Source organism: Tiliqua scincoides, chromosome 4 (assembly GCF_035046505.1).
Source record: "Tiliqua scincoides isolate rTilSci1 chromosome 4, rTilSci1.hap2, whole genome shotgun sequence".
NCBI classification, from domain to species: Eukaryota; Metazoa; Chordata; class Lepidosauria; order Squamata; family Scincidae; genus Tiliqua; species Tiliqua scincoides.
The window spans coordinates 217,335,050-217,356,039 of record NC_089824.1 but is presented as its reverse complement, the minus strand read 5'-3'; the positions used below and the strand labels follow the sequence as shown (position 1 = coordinate 217,356,039).

Genomic DNA, 20,990 nt, shown 5'->3' with positions numbered 1-20,990 from the left:
TCTTTTTCAGACTATTTTCAGCAAATGAATGATGGATTTGTATGTGCTTCTAAAATTTTTGTTCTTTTTAAACATAGGCTTGTGCACATGATTTGGAGGGAGGGGTGATAGCTCAGGGGTAGAGCAACTGCCCTGTCTCCTATATATCCCTGGTTCAATCCCTGCTATACTCAGGGAGGCATGGAAAAGACTCCTGTCTGAGATGCTGGAGAGCTCCTGCAAGCACAAAGCCACCAACAGTCTGACCCAAGAGAAAGCAGAGTCACATGTTCAGTCCATGCAATAATGAACTATTATGATGATGCTGGTGCTATCAAATGCAGCCAAAAATTAAGCGCTTTAAAATTTCAGTGAGAGAGATATAAGCAGATACATAATTTTGCCCCTGAAATCAGTAGAAAGAATCTATTTTGGCCAGATTGTGCCCAATATTATTTATTAGATGCTTATGGACCCAATCCTATCCAATTTTCCAGTGCTGGTGCAGCCATGCTGATGGGTTGTGCATGCTTCCTGTGGTGAGGAAGCAGTCACAGAGGCCTCCTCAAGGTACAGGAAAGTTTGTTTTGTTACCTTGGGGCTGCATTGTGGTTGCACCAGTGCTGGAAAGTTGGATAGGATTGGGCCCTAATTATATAAACTAGATATCATTGAGTGAAAAAGGTTGTCACTCCAATCCAGCTAGGAGACACATGAGCATTGCACATGGGATTATGAGGTGTGCATATATGATCCAAGTCAATAGTTTACAACCTAAATTTAGGGGCGCTTCAAAACTTCTCGTCATCTTAAGTCCTCCCCAGATGTTAGGCTTCCAAATTACCTGATATTCAAAGTGGAACCTATGCATTTGGAATCTCCTGTGCAGTGGTTCCCAAACTTTTTAGCACCGGGACCCACTTTTTCTAAACGATGTTCTATCAGGACTCATCCAGGTTTGCCAGACTTTTTTAAAAAGGAGACCTAGAAAGAAATAATATTTGTATTTATTAATTTAAGCAATAATAAGCAGAAAAAAGACCCGCAAACGTTCATCTCCCTATATTTACACAAGCTTGCAAACTGCAGGAGCTCAGCTCCTTGCAGGGTAATTAGCAGTTACAGTATCTGATTTTTGAATAACCTCAGGGCTTGAGGCAATTAGCTATGTGACCTTTCCATCACCCTTTGGCAACCCACCAAAAATCAGGTCATGACCCACTAGTGAGTCCCAACTCAGTTTTGGAACCACTGTCCTGTAGGTTCATTTTTCATAATTCCTGAATGTGTTACTAACAACACAATCTAACAACACATGTCTACTGAGATGTAAATTGAAATCCCACTATATTCAGTGGGGCTTACTCCCAGGTCAGTGCGTATAGGATTGCAGTCTATAAGCTGTGGCAAATGGCACTTGCGCCAATTCAAGAGTTTATTTTTAGAAACTCTCCAAGTCGAATCAGAATTAAGGAGGAGTGGAAAGCTGTGGCATAGCTAGAGGGGGTGCAATGCACTAAGTTTTGCAGGGAGCCTCAGCGCAGCATGCAAGTGGCCATTCTCTATCCCTTTTGGAGCCATTCTGGGCAGTGGGAGCAAAATGGAAGCATTTTCCAGGCAACAAAGAAATAGAAAGGGGAAAATTCACTCCTTTTCAAAACATGAAACAATAAAAGGAAGAAGAGGAGATAAGAAAAACAAAAGATTTAGGGGAAGAACCTCGAAATTTGGGGGGGGGAGTCGACAGACACACTGGAAATGGAATGCAAGAAAGCAATCTGTTTTGAGACACTTCCCGCCCCCCCCAAGGAGAAATGTAAAGGAAAAAAAGCAGTGAATTCCACTGTGTTGCATAGCCCAGGAAGTCAGTGAAGATATATAGAAAGATACATTTGCTGATCTGAGTAAAATAAGGCTCTCCAGTAAGCTTGAATGTGAAGAGAAGATCACAAGAAGGCAGTGATACAAGATAGGCAGGCACAAGGCTATGATGATAGGCTATACCTGCACCATCATCCATTCTCTTCTATGGAGAACTCGTGCAAGGAAAGCGCCCTACAGGTAGACCACAGCTGCGATACAAGGACATCTGCAAGAGGGATCTGAAGGCCTTAGGAGTGGACCTCAACAGGTGGGAAACCCTGGCCTCTGAGCGGCCCGCTTGGAGGCAGGCTGTGCAGCATTTCCCAGTTTGAAGAGACACTTGGCCAACAGTCTGAGGCTAAGAGGCAAAGAAGGAAGGCCCATAGCCAGGGAGACAGACCAGGGACAGACTGCACTTGCTCCCAGTGTGGAAGGGATTGTCACTCCCGAATCGGCCTTTTCAGCCACACTAGACGCGGTTCCAGAACCACCTTTCAGAGCGCGATACCAGAGTCTTTCGAGACTGAAGGTTGCCAACACACATACCTGAACCCAGCCTGAGGGCCCAGTGGAGAAATGAATTGTTTCTGTTCATTAGATTGGCTTCCCTTAGCACTGCTCTCCATAGATGAGTTTGTTCAATAGCTGGAATATATTCCCTTTGAAATCCATGGATGTGCGCTGACACCATCTCAGCCATGCACTGAGAGGCGTTGGGCAAGAAATGCTCTTTCAGCCTCAGTTTCCCCAGCTCTAAAATTTGGGCACTTTCTACAGCAGGTTGCTGGGGCAGGAAAGGACCGAGCTACATGTGGCATTAAGCCTGAGATTAGGGTTGTCGGACTTGTTTTGAACTGTGCAAAGAACAGCTGGATGAGGGAATCATGGTATGGAGTAGGGAAGCTTTCACCCTTCTCCCCCCAGGATCTCAATCTGGCTCACCCACCCCCATGTGTGCTATTTAACAAGGGAAAAGGCCCCCTTTGGTGCCAATGTGAGCTTTTCTCCTTGCGAAGTAGCAGCTGCAGGAGGGGGGGCTGATCCAGCAGCCTGAGCCACAGGGGGCATCATCCAATTTCTATTTACTCAGTTAAAAACAAGCCCATCAACCCTAATAATTGGCTTAAGCTAACTTATAGTATGGCCCAAAGATTTTTTTTTGTTTTGCCCCAGTTCCAGCACAGGAGATGGAAACATGGAAGCAGTTTTTGCTCATCGATTTCTCCAGCTGAAGCAGGACCTCCCTGGGATAAAGATGGACATGGTCCTCATGGCCTTGACATCGTGGACTGATCATTTCCAATGGAATTAGGAAGGAGAGGAATTAAAGCACCATCTTCTTGTCTTAGCAAAGACTTCAGAGCACAGGTGTAACACACTGCCCCACTGCCTGGGGCAGTGATGTCACTGTGTCATGTGACATCGTGACATCGCTTTCAGGTTCTCCCTGGAGGAGGGAGCACTCACTGCGGAGGCTTCACACCTTCCGTTCCTTCTCCTGTGGAGGCTCCCCTTCAAGGAGCCTTGTGCCACTTGTGTTGCCAGGTAGTCACTTGTGGGTTCTCCCTGGTGGAGGGGGTGCTCACTGTGGTGGCTTTGCAAATCCATTCCTTCTGTTGTGGAGGTTCCAGAGACTCCACAGGAGAAGGAACAGGGGGGGGGAGGCGCAAACTTCCTCTATAACTGAGGGGTGGGCATGCACCCCCTTGGCATAGCGCCTGGAGCAGGTGCCCCTCAGACTCCGCTCTAGTTACAGCTCTGCTTCAGAGCATATGAGATGGGGCCCTAGCTGCACATCCTCAAATGAGGCACGCCCTCTCCCCTGCAGCCAGTCAAAAGTGGTGTTGCCACTCATTCACCGTGTCAGTCTACTTTGTTTATGCCCAGGATGGTTTATGGAACCCTTCCCAGATGCCACAGTCTACTCCCTGGAGTTTTTGCAGACTACATCCTGCACTCATTTGAACCAGAATCATGACTGCAGTGCAGCTGGAATTGCTGATCTCTACCACAGCCTCTAGTGGGCTGTAGATGTGCCACTATGTGTGATTAGAACTTATGAGGCAGTTTCCATACTAAAACAATAACAGAGGCAGAATTCTGAAGACTCTACAGTTTTAGGCCAACCCTAATTAACTCAAGACAGGCTGTCAATTTGTTCTAGCCTGGCATTTCTGCAGTATGTTTGTGCTGCTCCCTCTTGGACTCTGATTTTAGCCTTTCAAATTGCGATTTCCTCATGCAATGAAGTGCTGACAACTTATCATGTATTCCTTCAGACTGCCCTCACACTCATCATATGCCTCCGTTTTGCTCCCACTGCCCGATATGGCTCCAAAGGGAAGGGGGAGGGGCTGCTTGCATGCTGCAGTGAGGCACCCTGCAAAATTTAGTGCTTTGCACCCCCACTAGTTATGCCACTGGATATAGGCAACACTGTTGCCACCAGTCCTGCCCCTTCCTGATCTTGATCAAGCCTGCTCCCCACACCAGTTTCCACCCCATTCTGCCTCCTTCCTGCCCCATTCCACCCACTCCTTCTAGCCTGGGCTGGTGGCAGTGGATACATTCTGCCACAGCTTTTCCCTATATAGCTGCTTGTCCAACGAAAGAAAGTGGGGAGCAGGAAAGGAGCAAGCATGCTTAATACCAGGCACTACTTCCCTGGGTCAGCCTGTATTCTCTTGGAAGTCCCCTTTTGTCTGTGACAGCATCTGTCTTCATGGCTGAAGAGCTTGGGCAGATTCCACTACCTCCTCCTGACCAAAGAATCAAGTCAAATGGAAGTTAAAAGAGAGGACACTTCAGACCTAATTGACAAATTAAAGATCCGTTAGTTGCTGGGCCCAGATGGCATCCACCCAAGAGTTCTTAAGGAACTCACATGTTGTTACTGATCTTCTGACTAAAATATGCAGCTTGTCCCTTAAAATAGCCATTTTGCCAGAGGGCTGGAGGATTTGCCCCTGAACTGCTTATCCTCACAACAACCCTATGAGGAGCTTAAGCTGAGAAATCATGACTGGGCCAAGTCACCCAGAGTTTCATGACCTGCCTCCCCCGACACCAGCAACTGCCATTCAGAGGTATACTGTATCTAACCATGGAGGTTCTCTGTTTATTCAATGAAACCACCACCTCTTTCTTCCACAAAAAAATGTTATGCTCCCTCCTTCGTTTTTATAAAGAAATGATTATGCTGATTCCAATTTGGAACAGATTTTGAATGTCAGACTCTGGTAGTCGTGTCAGGACCTCTGCGCTTCTCTGGTGCGGAGCAGCTAATTAAATCAACTTTCCCAAGAGGTGATTCTGATTCCATCATTTGGTGAAATGGCTAGGTTGTGAGGAGGGTGTCCAGCAAAAAGGATCAGTGAAATTTATAAAGGACCACAGTTCTCTTTCAGAAAAAGATTTCCCCTTGTTATGGTCACAGTCAGGATTACAACATAAACCCTTTGCATGCAAACACACACAGCTGCTATTTCCCTGGCAGGGGAGCTCCCATTGGTGCCATTGGACTGGGTCTGGGGCATGCCCGCTAAAAGGCTTGCATGAGACACACGGAGCAGACCAGACAATGTTTTACTTACTTAAATGCACTTGATTGTTTTAAAAACTGTATTTATTTTAACATTTGTATCTGCCCTTTTCTTCTCAAAGTGGGACCTCCAAGGTGGCTAGCAACAGTGAAAAATCTAACTGTCAGTAAAAACCATGTACCCATTCATTTTCCAATGAAGCTATTGAATAATTTAGATGACAAACAAAAATCCGGCAGCAACAGAGTCAAAAAAGACAATCTGACAGCCTAAGCCTATCATTTTTTATTTATTTACAAGATTTTTATACTACTTTTCCAGAGCTCAAAGTGATGTACAACAATAAAAATGTTACATTTTGCACCATAATTATTTGCTTGGGGCTGAGCCTGGCCCTCCCGAGGTCATGCACAGACTCCTGTCTTCCTTCCAAAAGCCTCCCGGACACGACTGGTTTGTGCTGGTGAACCAGAAGTGTCTTCCAGTTGTGCCCAGGAGACTTTCTGAGGTGCGGAGAAGCTGCCCATGGCCTCTCCATAACTCTGAATGCCACCAGATGGGACTAGAAGTCACCAGCCCAAACTGGAAGTGCCCTCGAATTGCATCTGGGAGACCTTCTGAGGCCTCCAACCACAGGCTTGGCATCCAGGGTTATTCAAATGCACCGATGACCAGCAAGCAGCTAAGGTGAGTCCACTGTATTTTCGCATCCTTAAAGGAAAGCAGGGAGAGAGGTTTGAAATAACCAATAGCCCAAAATCATGGGACAAGTTATTCCAGGACCCAAGTGCCACCACTGAGAAGGCCCACATGCTTCCCATCTCATTTTTGTCCTGGGCAGGACACAGGGCAGAGCCTCTCCAGATAAATGCAACATGCAAATATGCTCAATTGAAAGGAGGTGGTTTGTAGAGGTAGAGGTTCCAAACCAGTCAGGTCTTTGGGCACTTTGAATTGGCCTTAGGAATGTATTGGGAGACACCAAAGACAGCTTTCCATGATCACCAACCTGGATGTATGATATAAAAAGGAAGACCCAAAATACAGGAAGGAAGTGGGGCAAATCCAGAGGGGCTCACTGGTATGCCTCCGTTTTGCTCCCCCTGCCCGGAATGGCTCCGAAGGGGAGGGGTCCCTTGCACTCTGTGGTGAGGCTCCCTGCAAAACTTAGTGCTTTGCACCCCCACTAGCTACGCTATTGGCAAAGGAAGAGCCTGTCCCCTTATATCTGTGGAATCGCACAATCACAATGATTCATCCAAGGGTCACCATTTCAAATAGAAAAGGAAGAGGCTACAAAAAGTGGGGTCACCGAGTAGCAGTTGAATAGAAAGGCGTATGCTTGTCTTTTAAAATGTTGTCCTGTAATTTAGTCCAAATGGAAAGCGCGAACGGGGAAGGTCACAATTGTTTTAAATGAAACCCACAGTTTCCTTTATATAACCAATCAACGACAGGATGTTTCTAGATGATTGGCAATTTTGCTGCTGGGGCGGGAAAAAGAAAAATGGTTAAACGCCACACACAAAAGCAGCAGCAATTCATTCTTGCCACTTTGGGGCAAATTAACCTATTTTAAGGTATTCTGAACCTCATCAGCCAGCTGAGGTGGAGGAAAGAATAGGGGTCATCCTTCTTCGCAGATGGGTATGCAATGGACTTGACAGGCAAGGTTGTAACGGCGTCTGCAAGCCCATCCTCATGCAATGTGTGCCACGCTCATAGTCGGAAGTCCTATTCAGCTACTTGTCTCCTCATGGAGATGCTTGCAGTGACACAGCTAAGACATCTGGTACTTGGGGGTACAGAAAATTTTGGCATCCATCCCATATGACAAATGGCTGAAATTCCATCTGCCGTCATCTTGGCTGTGGTTGGTGTGTCACCCCCCCCCCTTGATGTGTGTCACACAGAGCCATGTACCCCTGGACTCCCCTTAGCTATATTAGTGGATAGTTTATAAGAGCTTACTGGGATTTTTGTATAAGGGCCTCCTGGGAGTGAAAAATTTCCTGGTAGTAGTTTTTTCTGCTGCAGTACATGCTGTCCACAGAGAGGGTGTTTGGGAGATGGCACACTCCTCTCATACTCTCATATAGTCATGAACATGGGGCGACAAATGCACCAGTAGGGCTACAGATGAGTGTGAAATCAGTGGATTTTTTAATCCAGTTCACCCACTGCTGCAAAACAGATTGTTACTTACTCATTGTTACTCATCGTCTCCCCAATCAAGTTCAAGGGGGAAGGGACAGATAGCAGCTGCAGAACGGTAGAGTGTTCAGTCATCATGTTCAATCCGAAAGGACAGGGTACTGTCATCTCCAGGGCACAAACTCCAAAGAAACCCACTCTGTAGCTTTTTGGTTACGTGGTAGCTGCTTTGCCGATGCGTCTGTTTGGCTCGGTATCGTGAGAAAGAGTGTCGGAGATCGTTGAGCCAAGGTACACAAAGTCACGGACAACCTCCAGTTCATGCGCAGAGATTGTAATGCAGGGAGGTGAGTCCACATCCTGAACCATGACCTGTGTTTTCTTCAGGCTGATCGTCAGTCCAAAATCTTGGCAGGCCTTGCTAAAACGATCCATGAGCTGCTGGAGATCTTTGGCAGAGTGGGTAGTGACAGCTACATCGTTGGCAAAGAAAAAGTCACGCAGACATTTCAGCTGGACTTTGGACTTTGCTCTCAGTCTGGAGAGGCTGAAGAGCTTTCAGTCTGATCTGGTCTGGAGATAGATGCCTTCTGTTGCAGTTCCAAAGGCCTGCTTCAGCAGGACAGTGAAGAAAATCCCAAACAAAGTTGCTGCAAGAACACAGCCCTGCTTCACGCCGCTTCCTTAGGAGTGGACCTTAACAAGTGGGAAATCCTGGCCTCTGAGCGGCCGCTTGGAGGCAGGCTGTGCAGCATGGCCTTTCCCAGTTTGAAGAGACACTTGGCCAACAGTCTGAGGCTAAGAGGCAAAGAAGGAAGGCCCATAGCCAGGGAGACAGACCAGGGACAGACTGCATTTGCTCCCAGGGTGGAAGGGATTGTCACTCCCAAATTGGCCTTTTCAGCCACACTAGACGCTGTTCCAGAACCACCATTCGGAGCACGATACCATAGTCTTTCGAGACTGAAGGTTGCCAACACACAAATGGGGAAAACCCAGTTGAGCAGCAGAGACTGGTCAGCACCTCTGGCTCACACCTTGTTGACCAGTCGCCAAAGCCATTTGCAACATGGGCAAAAAATCAGATTTGAATATGACTCAGGGTGCAATCCCATACACTAGTGATTTTCAACCTTTTTTGTCTCAGGGCACACTGGCAAGATACGAAAATTGTCAAGGCACACCATCAATATTTTACAGTTGACAAGGCACACCATGCTGCTGGTGGGGGGGCTCACATCTCCATTGGCCCTACTAATAAATGACCCTCCCCCAGGCACACCTGCAGACCATTTGCGGCACACCAGTGTGCCACACCACAGTGGTTGAAAACGGCTGCTACACACATTTACTTGGGAGTGAGGTTCACTGAACTCAGTGGAACATTTGAGTAGACATTTCTAGGATTGTGCTGTAAATACTTCCCCCTCTGCTTTTTATGGTATCAATATAATCAATGCTTTTAAAGAAATGATAAAGCAGCCTATTAAAGCTAAGTGAAAAGCAATGTATTTCTATACCATGTATAGCCCTGTTTTAGGAGTGACCCTAAAACAAATAAAAAAGACTATTTGTTCCATGCTTTATCTCCCTAATGGGCATTCAAAGCAGCTTTCAAATACAATAAAAATATAAACATTATTGCGAGAGCCATTTAGTTATTTGATCTTCTTTGCAAACCTATGTGACTTTTTTTGTTGAAAAGCAGTATATAAACACATCATCATCATCATCATCATCATCATCATCATCATCATCATCATCATCATTTATTTCTAAAATTTGTTTTGCAACAGTCTATCAGAATGGGAAGGGAAGGGCTGAGAATGAGGGGGGTGAATTATCGTAGGTGCAATATATGAAAGTGATACAGTTGAATCTGTTGAAAGAACTGAGTACAGACAAACCCCAAAAGACATGAACAAAGATTTTTAGTGCATGCCATGTAGCTTTTTGCTCACCCAAGGCTGTCAGTATTGCCGGTTGCTCAAATTCCAGGAACCTGACAAGATAATTAAGTATGAAAGGACACTGGATTTAGTAGGGCCCCATGAGTCAACAATCTTCGATTGCTTCATCATCCTGGCTTTGGTCTGCTCCAATCGTCAGCTTAGATAATAATCCAGGCCCACTATGTGCTTGAATTGCCACATGGAAGCAGTGCATTGCTAGGCCACATAAAACACATCAGTACACATTTGAATAATCTCATTTTCCAAACCTCTAGATAAGGAGTGACCAACCTCTTCAAATCAAAGCAATATCCTCCGGCTAAATGAAGACTCATCCTCTTCTCTACTCAGTGATATCGTGCCCCTGATCAAATGCTACTGCCCATACAGGATGCAACGAATCCTGCCCCTTCCCCACACCAGATAGCGGGATGGGAAATGAACTAATCATTGCAGCCCATTGCAAATTTAAGACTGATCATGTGAAAAACCAAACAAGCAGATTTTGTTGTGGACTCAAGTTCAAAAGATTTCTGTGTCTGCTAGGGATGTGCACATGCACACAGACACACACATACCGCAGGGCTCATGTGGCCCCTCCCCTTTGGAGCCATTCCAAGTGGGGGGAACAAAATGGAAGCATTCGTCTCCACTCCCACTACCTAGAATGGCTCTGAAGGGAGGGGGAGGGGCTGCTTGCAAGCTTGCGGTGATGCTCGCTGCAAAACTTAGTGCTTTGCACCCCCTCTAGCTACGCCAATGGTTGTATCTTGGTGACCCCCTCTGTGGAGTCTGAGCTTTTCACATCAGGTAAAGGGATAAAAGTGTACCCAGCTGGCCACATGAACAGGTCTAGTCTCTCTCCACTTGGAAACGGTGTCTGCACCCTTTTACGGGCGTCCAACCCAATTAGAGCTCCCTCTCTAGAGCTCCCTCAAGCTTTAAAGGTAAGAGAGACGTTTGCAGAGCAGGAAGCTCCAATATCAAGGAGGTAACTAATTATGACACAGCAAACGGAGAATGCTTGCATTTACACAAAAGGATGGTATTGATACATAAATGGGTGAGTTAAACTGACAAGCGACGCTTGAGAAAGAAGTAATTGATTCCTTAATAGTATTAAACCTGACGCCTGACGTGGCCAAAACTGTATGGACTTGACACTACTTAAAAGGATGAAGAGAGCACATGAGAGAGAGAGAGAGAGAGAGAGAGAGAGAGAAAGATTGACTGTTTGCAAGTGCATTTAAAACAAGAATATTGCTAATTGTCGTGCTTTTTGTTAGTTCAAAGGTTCAATTTCCAAACAGATTTGCCTCCCCACTGCCAGGCTGCCTTTGAAACTGGAGCAAGAAGAATGAAATTGATACAAACTAATCTGCACACTGGATGGGGGAGGGTATTATTTTTTATTTTTCTACTTCTGATGTAAAAGCCAGAGATCCCCAAAAGCACCCAGAAAGGTCCACGCACAAGCCCTTGCTGGCATTTTTCTTGATGACATCATCTGCAGAAGCCTCTGGCCTAGAGGCATCAGAACTTGCCACCCACCATCCTACCCTCCTTACTCCCTCCAGTGATTCAATGGGTGGCAAAGATATTGCAGAAGGCACAATTTGCACCTGGAAACACATGAAGGCCCTGATACTTGGAAGAGTATCCTGTTCTCCTTGGGAGCCACCTAGGCGCTACCACAGCACAAGAAGGAATGGAGATACACTCCATGCTGGTGGAACTTGGTCCAAGATTAGCAGCAATGCGTCCAAAGCAATCATACTACAAAACGATCACCTGCTCTTTCAGCCACACGCTTTCTTTAATAAAAATACTGAATGGAAAAATTGTGTTATCCCCTTTAAGTAAAATACCTTTTTAAAAAAACTTCCAGTTAGCTGTATGCAAAACAGAGCAGTTTTTTTCATCCATTACTGCCAATTTTTTTTAAAGTGTTATTGACATTCTCACCCTTTGTGGAGAAGAAAAAGGAGGGGGGTAGAAAGAAAAAGAGGGCAGAAGTGGGGGGGGGGGAGACAAAGATGGTTCAAGGTCACATGGAATCTTGGAGAATGGAAGAGGAATTGACTTGTAAGCAAATTTGGTGTTTGCGGAAATTCTGTCTTGTTTTCGCAAAGTAGGGACAGACGGGGACACAGAGAGAGAGAAAGAGAGAGAGAGAGAATTGGCATGCACCAGCTGCTGAGCTCCTGCTGTCATAATGCTTTGGGATTTCACAGGAATATCTCATTCTGCTGAGCTGCTTTTCTACAAGGAGTTGGGCATAATGATACCGGTGGTGGCGTAGCTGGAGGGGGCGGAGCACTCAGCGTGGAGGGGAGGTGGGCAAGCAGCCCCTCCCTTCGGTGCCATTCCCAGCGGGGGGACAAAACAGAGCCATACGGCTCTGTTCCCCCCCCCCCGCTGGGAATGGCTCAGAAGGGAGGGGCCGCTCACCCACCTCCCCTCCAAGCTGAGTGCTCCGCCCCCCTCCAGCTACACCACCAGATACAGGGAATGAAGCAATAAAGGATTTTTAACAACAGCAATAAACAGAATGCCTTTCTAGGTCATTGGATTGCTCCTTTGACTTTAGTCCAAGGCAGGTCACATAGTCAGGCTTTCTCTGAACCCCTGAGGGGTTTTTTACAATAACGAAGAATTTTGAATTTTTAAAGAACCAACAACATTCCAGATGAATCTTTCACAGTCTGGTATCAGTTCTGGTCATGGTTGCCTCCCACGCTGACTGACAAACAGCTCCTACTCTCTGACCAAAGGGCAGCAGAGACGGCTTCTTTCTCACTGAAGAGCAGCTGGGGTAGTTCAGCTCAGCTCATTAGTTGCATCTCGAGGACTTGCCATACACAGAAGCTTCCAGTGATCTCGAACTGGTGACCTTCAGATGTTATCTTCTGGCTTAATGGCAGCTCTACCCTCTAGACCAGACCTTCTGCCCGGAGGGCATAACTGGGGGAAAAGCCAGCATGGCCAGGCTTTATTGGGCCAGTTGCCAGAAAAACATGGGCTGTGTACTTTTTTTCTGCCCTTGGCTAGTTTCATTTTAGTTGTTTATCTAGTGGTTAAGAGTTGATGAGCAGACCCACTAGAAGCCAACTGGTACTGTATGCATTTATTCATTCATCAACCATAGTTCACAAGATGCATGGAAAAACTCCTGGATTTGCAGCGCAAACCAATACATGTTTACTCAGAAATAAGTTCCAGTGTATTCAATGAAACTTATTCTCAAGTAAGTGTGGCCAGGATTGTAGTAGTGTTAAAGCCCAGCCCTATGGTTGGGCTGCACTGCCGGAACTAGCGTGCTGGCAGTGCAGCCTGACTTATGGCATAACAAAACACAATGCCGTAGAGCGTGCAACTGGGATTGGTGAAGCTGAGTGATACTGGCCATGCGGTAGTGGCCTCCCTGGAGTTCCTGGTACTGGTAAGTCAGTGGCAGGGTGGGCTGTGGGCAGGAAGGGAGGGAGGATTTCTGGGCAGGGAGGAGGCAGGATGGAGTGGATCCTATATAAATGGCTCACGCCGGATCTTGTCTCCTCCGTTTTAAGCCTCCTTCTGTAAATGGAAGTCTTGCCCTAATGAGGAGAATAAAAAGGAACATAAACTGTGGCAAAAGAAATGTAAGAAGGTGATACGAGAGGCCAAGAGAGACTATGAGGAACACGTGGCCAGCAGCATGAAGGGGAATAACAAAAGCTTCTTCAAATACGTTAGAAGCAGGAAACCCGCCAGAGAAGCGGTTGGCCCTCTGGATGGCGAGGGAGGGAAAGGGGAGATAAAAGGAAAATTAGAAATGGCAGAGAAATTGAATGAGTTCTTTGCATCTGTCTTCACGGCAGAAGACCTCGGGCAGATATCGCTGCCCGAACGGCCCCTCCTAACCGAGGAATTAAGTCAGAGGTTGAAAGAGAAGATGTTTCAGACCTCATTGATAAATTAAAGATCAATAAGTTGCCGGGCCCTGATGGCATCCACCCAAGAGTTATTAAGGAATTGAAGAATGAAGTTGCAGATCTCTTGACTAAGATATGCAACTTGTCCCTCAAAACGGCCACAGTGCCAGAAGTTTGGAGGATAGCAAATCTTTAAAAAGGGAAAGGGCGGGGACCTGGGAAACTATAGGCCGGTCAGCCTAACATCTATACGGGGTAAGATGGTGGAATGCCTCATCAAAGATAGAATCTCAAAACACATAGACGAACAGGCCTTGCTGAGGGAGAGTCAGCATGGCTTCTGTAAGGGTAAGTCTTGCCTCACGAACCTTATAGAATTCTTTGAAAAGGTCAACAGGCATGTGGATGTGGGAGAACCCGTGGACATTATATATCTGGACTTTCAGAAGACGTTTGACACGGTCCCTCACCAAAGGTTACTGAAAAAACTCCACCATCAGGGAATTAGAGGACAGGTCCTCTCATGGATTGAGACCTGGTTGAAGACCAGGAAACAGAAAGTGGGTGTCAATGGGCAATTTTCACAATGGAGAGAGGTGAAAAGCGGTGTGCCCCAAGGATCAGTTCTGGGACAGGTGCTCTTCAACCTCTTCATAAATGACCTGGAAACAGGGTTGAGCAGTGAGGTGGCTATGTTTGCAGATGACACCAAACTTTTCCAAGTGGTGAAGACCAGAAGTGATTGTGAGGAGCTCCAGAAGGATCTCCCCAAACTGGCAGAATGGGCAGCAAAAAGGCTGATGCGTTTCAATGTAAGTAAGTGTAAAGTCCTGCACGTTGGGGCAAAAAATCAAAACTTCACATATAAGCTAATGGGTTCTGAGCTGCCTGTGACAGATCAGGGGAGAGATCTTGGGGTGGTGGTGGACAGGTCTATGAAAGTGTCGGCCAAATGTGTGGCGGCAGTAAAGAAGGCCAATTCTATGCTTGGGATCATTAGAAAAGGTATTGAGAACAAAACAGCTAATATTATAATGCCGTTGTACAAATCGATGGTAAGGTCACACCTGGAGTATTGTGTCCAGTTCTGGTTGCCGCATCTCAAAAAGGATATAGTGGAAATGGAAAAGGTGCAAAAGAGGGCAGGCAACTAAGATGATTACTGGGCTGGGGCACCTTCCTTATGAGGAAAGGCTACAGCGTTTGGGTCTCTTCAGCCTAGAAAAGAGGCGCCTGAGGGGGGACATGATTGAGACATACAAAATCATGCAGGGGATGGATAGAGTGGATAGAGAGATGCTCTTTACACTCTCACATAACACCAGAACCAGGGGACCTCCACTCAAATTGAGTGTTGGGAGGGTTAGGACAGACAAAAGAAAATTTACTCAGCATGTGATTGGTCTGCGGAATTCCTTGCCACAGGATGTAGTAACAGCATCTGGCCTGGATGCCTTTAAAGGGGGATTGGACAAGTTTCTGGAGGAAAAATCCATTACAGGTTACAAGCCATGATGTGTATGCGCAACCTCCTGATTTTGTCAGGATATGTCAGAATGCCAGATGTAAGGTCTCTTGCAGACCGGGATGCAGGTCTCTTGTTATCTGGTGTGCTCCCTGGGGCATTTGGTGGGCCACTGTGAGATAAAGGAAGCTGGACTAGATGGGCCTATGGCCTGATCCAGTGGGGCTGTTCTTATGTGTTTATGTTCTTAAGCTTCCCTGCACCTTTTCTCTCCTTAGACACATACCACCAAAATAGGTGGTATATGTCCAAGGAGACAAATTGGAGATCGGGCAGTGTACCAGGAGGTAAGTACAAAATAATTTTGCTTACTTCCTGCAGGCTGTCTGATCACCCTCCCACCATAGGATGCAGTGCGTCTTTTTGAAGCAGCGACATAGGTGCTTGTGGTGGGCGTTAGGATTGGGGCCTTAGTATTACCCAAAGCTCCCAGTATGCAGAAGTTTGGTAAACAAGATGGAATAGTAGAAGCCATTGTAGTTTTCAACATTCTAGCTTTTCAATGACCCTAGACGCAGACCTCGAGTTTAACCTATTCTGAGGGGTGTGGCCTCTCTGGTCCCTGTGCCACATTATGGGTTGACAACCAAAGAATATTGTTTAGATTTTATAAGAAAACCATATTGTTTCTGATAACCAGTATTGTGGCGTGAAAAGCCAGTGGGCCATGGTTGCTTTTACATTATCCATTTAACCTGGAATGGACATCCTTTGTTCTTTCAATTTTCATAGAGAATGCCCACAGGTGATTGCAACCAAAAATCTTGACTGCAGTATTTTCTGCCATGTCTTCCCTTCTTCTTTCAGACCAAATTACTGGTGGGATTTTTGTTTTGTTTTTTTACCTAATGCATAGGTGCACCGTGAGCTCAGCCGGTGTGGATGATATGGCTTTTCAGGGATATTGTGCCTTTAGTTAGTAGCTTCCTCCTTGCACTTTTTTAAAAATGGCTAATTAGTTGCTTTCTGCTCAGTCACCATGACTGTGGCATTCAATATCTTTGGCTCATTGATAATGCAACCTCAGGCAACAGTAGAATTGAAGATAAAGAACATGAGAAAATTACAAGGTATCAAGAATAGAACAAGGTATGTGAATAGAACTTGGGTATCTCTGGGAGAAGGTCTGTGCCAATTGTCATTGGAGCCCTTGGAGGAATGCCTAGAAGTCTAAAGCAACACCTTGGCTTTATTGGCCTTGAGTAAATTGCAAAAGCATAACTCCAGAACATTGCTTAGAATGGCAAGAATCCAAAGATATCTTGCGATTCCCAGGATCTTGGCTAGATCCTGAGCTGCAGACTACAACCATCCCAGCATAGGCTGTGATGAAGTAGCAAAATACAGGTTAAGCATCCCTTATCCAAACATTTGGAACCAGAGGTGCTTTCGAGATTGGATTTTTCCATATTTTGGAATACTTGCATATATGTTATGAGAGATCTTGGGAATGTGGTTCAAGTCTAAATACAAAATTTTTATGTTTCTCATACCCCTTGTGCACATAGCCTGAAGGTAATTTTATACAACATTTTAATAATTTTGTGCATAAAACAAGGTTTGTGCACAGTGGTGTTACTAGGGAGGTGCAGGGGGTGCAGCCTTTACCAGGTGATGCACATGGGGTGGGGGGTGACACTAGTAATCTCCAAACATTTTTAAATCTTGGTATTTTCGAATAATACCATCATGTTATATATCAATCAATGCATAATTCCATGCAGAATGCAATGAAACAAACTGCATTGGAATATCTCTATTCTGTCAAAAGTTATAGCCAAAAAACAGCAGGGTGGGGAAAGGCTACATCACCATGCCTACTACGTGGGGTGTTGCCCTCCCACTGTATGAGAGGAGGGCCATCATAGGGATGACACACAGGCCTCCTGCACTGAGTGTCACAAACCCTAGTGATGCCACTGTTTGTGCATGATACACGGTTTGTGATTTTATTACTTTAAGCAAAAATGTTTTTTAAAAGTCATTTTGGTGCTTAAAAAGTTCCGTATTTTGGAATATTCTGTATTTTGGAATTCTGGATAAGGGATTCTCAACATTTAATAATAACAAGAATCTGCAACAAAATCTCTGCGATTCCCAGGTTCCTTGGCTAGATCCCAAATTGCAAGCTATAACCAGCCCAGCATAGGCTGTGATGAAGTAGTAGTAATAGTAACCCTGACTACAAAGTGGAAACCAGTGTTTAAAGCACACATACCCTCTACAGACAACAGGATCTGATTCATTGATGTCAGTTCAGGAATGCCACAGCTTTGGCAAACGAACAGGAAGAAATTTAGTACCACTTTCAAATAACAGGGTGCTGAGGAAATGCTGCATTAAAGGGATAATAGCAGGAAGAAATGAGAATTTTACAGAATATGACTTCAGAGAAAACCGAAGGGCGATCTTGTTCATGAGGATGGGCACTGATAGATTTTGGAAGGGAAAATATGCTACATTAAGCACCATACAGCACTTCGACTGTCATCTGCTTCCAACTAATTATGAGAAAGCAAAGGCATTAAATCAATGTTCTTCCACCTTGGGGATGGGACCCCAATGGGGTCACAAAATCTCAGTTATGGGGTTGCAGCAACTACCAGGAATGAAAAAGGTTGAAGACCACTGGACTAGTGTGGCACCAGATAAAGGGGGAGGCGTCTGGTGTGCCCTTTCAGGTTCCAGGAGATGGTGTCCCAGACCTGCTCAAGTTGTTAGCAATTGGGCTAAAATAACTTTCACTAGTGCCAGGCTTCATGGCAACTTTTTCTGCCCTCTCTAATAAAAATATTAGGTTATAGTGAACAGTGCTGGGAGGGTATTGGGTGGATAGGAGGGGGGCAGGACTAACGAGACTGGGTCCCCAGTCTCTTATTTATTTATTTATACAGGTATTTATATACCACCTTTCGTTGGTCATCAGATTTCTCCTCAGACTTTAATCCAAGGCAGTTTACATAGGCAGGCTGTTCTAAACCTCGTAGGTTGGCAACCTTCAGTCTCGAAAGACTATGGTATAAGCCTACAGCACCGGGTATTCTCAGGTGATCTCCCATCCAAGTACTAACCAGGCCTGACTCTGCTTAGCTTCTGAGATCAGATGAGATCAGGCATGCACAGGGTAACAGTTGCTGCCTGATTTTTACACTTGAATAGTTCTCGTCTTTCATAGAACTCCTCGTTCCAGCTGGATTCCTTCCCGGACTGGCCTCTCTCTGGCCCTTCGCCTCCCATGCTCCACTTGACAGCAACTCCTCTCTGCCACCGAGGGTCAGCTCATCAGTATATCAGCATGTCGTCAGTTCTCAGGTACTTCCGGTTGTTTCGAACTGGCAGCCTCAGATCTTCAGGCATACAAGGCGGCTGAAGGCGGCAGCATACAATCATACTTGATTGATTGATTGATTGATTGATTGATTGATTGATTGATTGATTGATGTTGTGGCTCAAAAAAGGTTGAGGACCACTGCATTAAAGCATAAGGCAGCATTAAAGGGCCCTGACATTAGTACCCCTTGATTCTTTCAAGCCCCACCCAAAAAACTGAGTGTCTCAGAGTGGTTATAATTTAATTATCAGTTGCATCTGCATTTTAAAGTTATTTTTATCCATCTAGGAGAGGACTGAAGATAGATAGATAGATAGATAGATAGATAGATAGATAGATAGATAGATAGATAGATAGATAGATAGATAGATAGATAGATAGATAGATAGATAGATAGATAGATAGATAGATAGATAGATAGATAGGTGAGTGAGTGAGTGAGTGAGTGAGTGAGTGAGTCAGTGAGTCAGTGAGTCTCTGGTTCTGGTACATATATATAACATCTTGTCTAGACCTATGAAAAGATTAATTACAAAAAAAACACTCCTTTATATCTTGCAGCAGAAACGAGGCTTCATATCAGAAAGCACAGTTGTTTAGTTTAACAGTGTTTAAAGCCCACAGGGCTTGTGTATGTATATTGCATTGTGTGTTGTACATAGTATATTAGATTCCGTTCTTTTGCAACGTACAAAAGAATTTAGAATCTCTGAAGGATTCTTATCTTTGCTTATTGCTTTATTTCCCTCCTTTCACTCCTGGCCCAAGGGTTGGCTCTATCTTCTTCTCTCCTTTCCCTACATCCCCACCCCCTTTTCCTTTTACTCTCTTTCCAACCTTGAGGACATCCATGCTGTATCTGGTGTGCTGTTGTGACGTTACAAATATAAAATCTTACTTTGCGCCCTTGACAGTTTTGCTTCTTTGAGAGGGGAATACAACAAAAGGGAAGATTTTTCAGTTGTTTTTCCAGTAGAGTTTATCATGTTAACAAAGACAGTACCAGAGTGCTTTCAGAAGCTGCATAAAAGCACTGAGAGAGAGAGAGAGAGAGAGAGAGAGAGAGAGCCAAATGCATATCAAGAGATAGCAAGGAGAATTAAAGCAACACAGCACAAAAGGAGCATCACAGAATACCATGGGATATGTTGGATCCCAGAAGATGGTATGGGCTCCACTGCCTGTGATATTCATCGTACAGAATAATGTGCATCTTTGAAAGCGGAAATGGCTTCCCCCCTTTTTAAAGCACACTTTGAGAACAAAATAAATCTTATGGACCAAATTTCTCCAAATTTCTGGACTAGGCCTGCTCCATCGATTGTCAGATGGGACATCTTGTCTCAGGTGTGTCCTTGAAGAGGCTCTGCACCATCCTGTGAGGGCCAACCTGTGCAGGGTGATGGCATACAGAATGAGGAAGGCAGACATAGTGGCATCACAGATGAGGAGGAGCTGGTGCTGTAATTTAGTAGCCATTTATTCAAATGTAGAGATCCCAGCAGCTTATCTATAAACCTTGATCAAAACAGCTGAAATATAACCAATGCATAAATCCCAAACTTTTACTGTCTCAACGCTGCTCCAGTCCCAAAGCCACTCCACACCCCACATACAAAGTTCTTGTTATGCTTCTGAAGGATGCCCAGATCATCAAATCTTGAGGCTCCAGGAGGAAAAACTAAAGTGTTGGGAGAACTGCAGCTATACAGCTGTTGGTATCTGTTAATGTGTTTTTAATATGTTTTTATCTGTTTGTTAAATTATGTTTTAATCTGTTTTTAACATGTTGTAAGCTGCCCTGGGTCCCTTTAGGGAGAAGGGTGGGGTATAAATAAAGTTGTTTATTATTATTATTATTATTATTATTATTATTATTATTATTATTATTATTATTATTATTATTACAGCAGGACCTGCAGGGCAAGATGGAGGTTGTCTTCTTGACTTCACTGTCCCATCTTGGTGCACATATGGCTTCAAAAGGAACTGTCACAAGTGGTTTGAGACCGCAACCAGCCACAGTATCTTTGGTTCAAGTCTGATCCATACCAGTTGTAATGGTTGTAAGAGACTGGAGGTAGGGTAAGGAGGGTCCAGGTCTTGGAGAAAAGGAAAGGGGGCAGAGTTCCCCCTCCCCCTCTCTAGCCTCAACCCAGCAGATTTGCTAGCTAGAGCCAGCCATATGTTGCGGAGGAGGGGAAGGGAATTTATAGAGTGTGCGTTTGCTGTTTCAGCATACCTGGACCTTAAGCTACTCTGGTAGAATCTGAATTCCAGAAACACGTGGGATTGTGGCTCATATTGAATGATCCCACATCAGCACCACATCTCTATGGAGACTGTAGAGTGTTCCATGTGTCCCAAGACCATCCCACCTCATTCCGTCACTTAAATGTTACCAGTGTTACACAAAATTCAGCCACAAATACCAAACACCATGACCCACTGGCAACATATTATAGTATTCAATCCATAAAAGTATTTTACTGCTCTCACTAAATGTACACCATTTTCTCTCTCCACCTCGAACTACAATGTAGTCTCTTCTCAGTCTCCTTTTCATCCCCCAGCACTGTCCATTTCCTTATCTTCTGTTGTCCTTGAACTTGCATATATAACTTGCAAATATATAACAAAATCAAATCAGAATCAAGATGATGATTAAGAACACTCAGAAACTGGTTTTCAACAGGAGCAGTTCACAAAGTGGTTTGCGTAGCTAAAGAAATC

General features: G+C 45.0%; 1 pseudogene; it reads right to left on the bottom strand.

Moving 5' to 3' along the window:
- Positions 1-17,948: 17,948 nt before the first annotated feature.
- Positions 17,949-18,065, bottom strand: LOC136650004 (5S ribosomal RNA; annotated as a pseudogene).
- Positions 18,066-20,990: the final 2,925 nt, after the last annotated feature.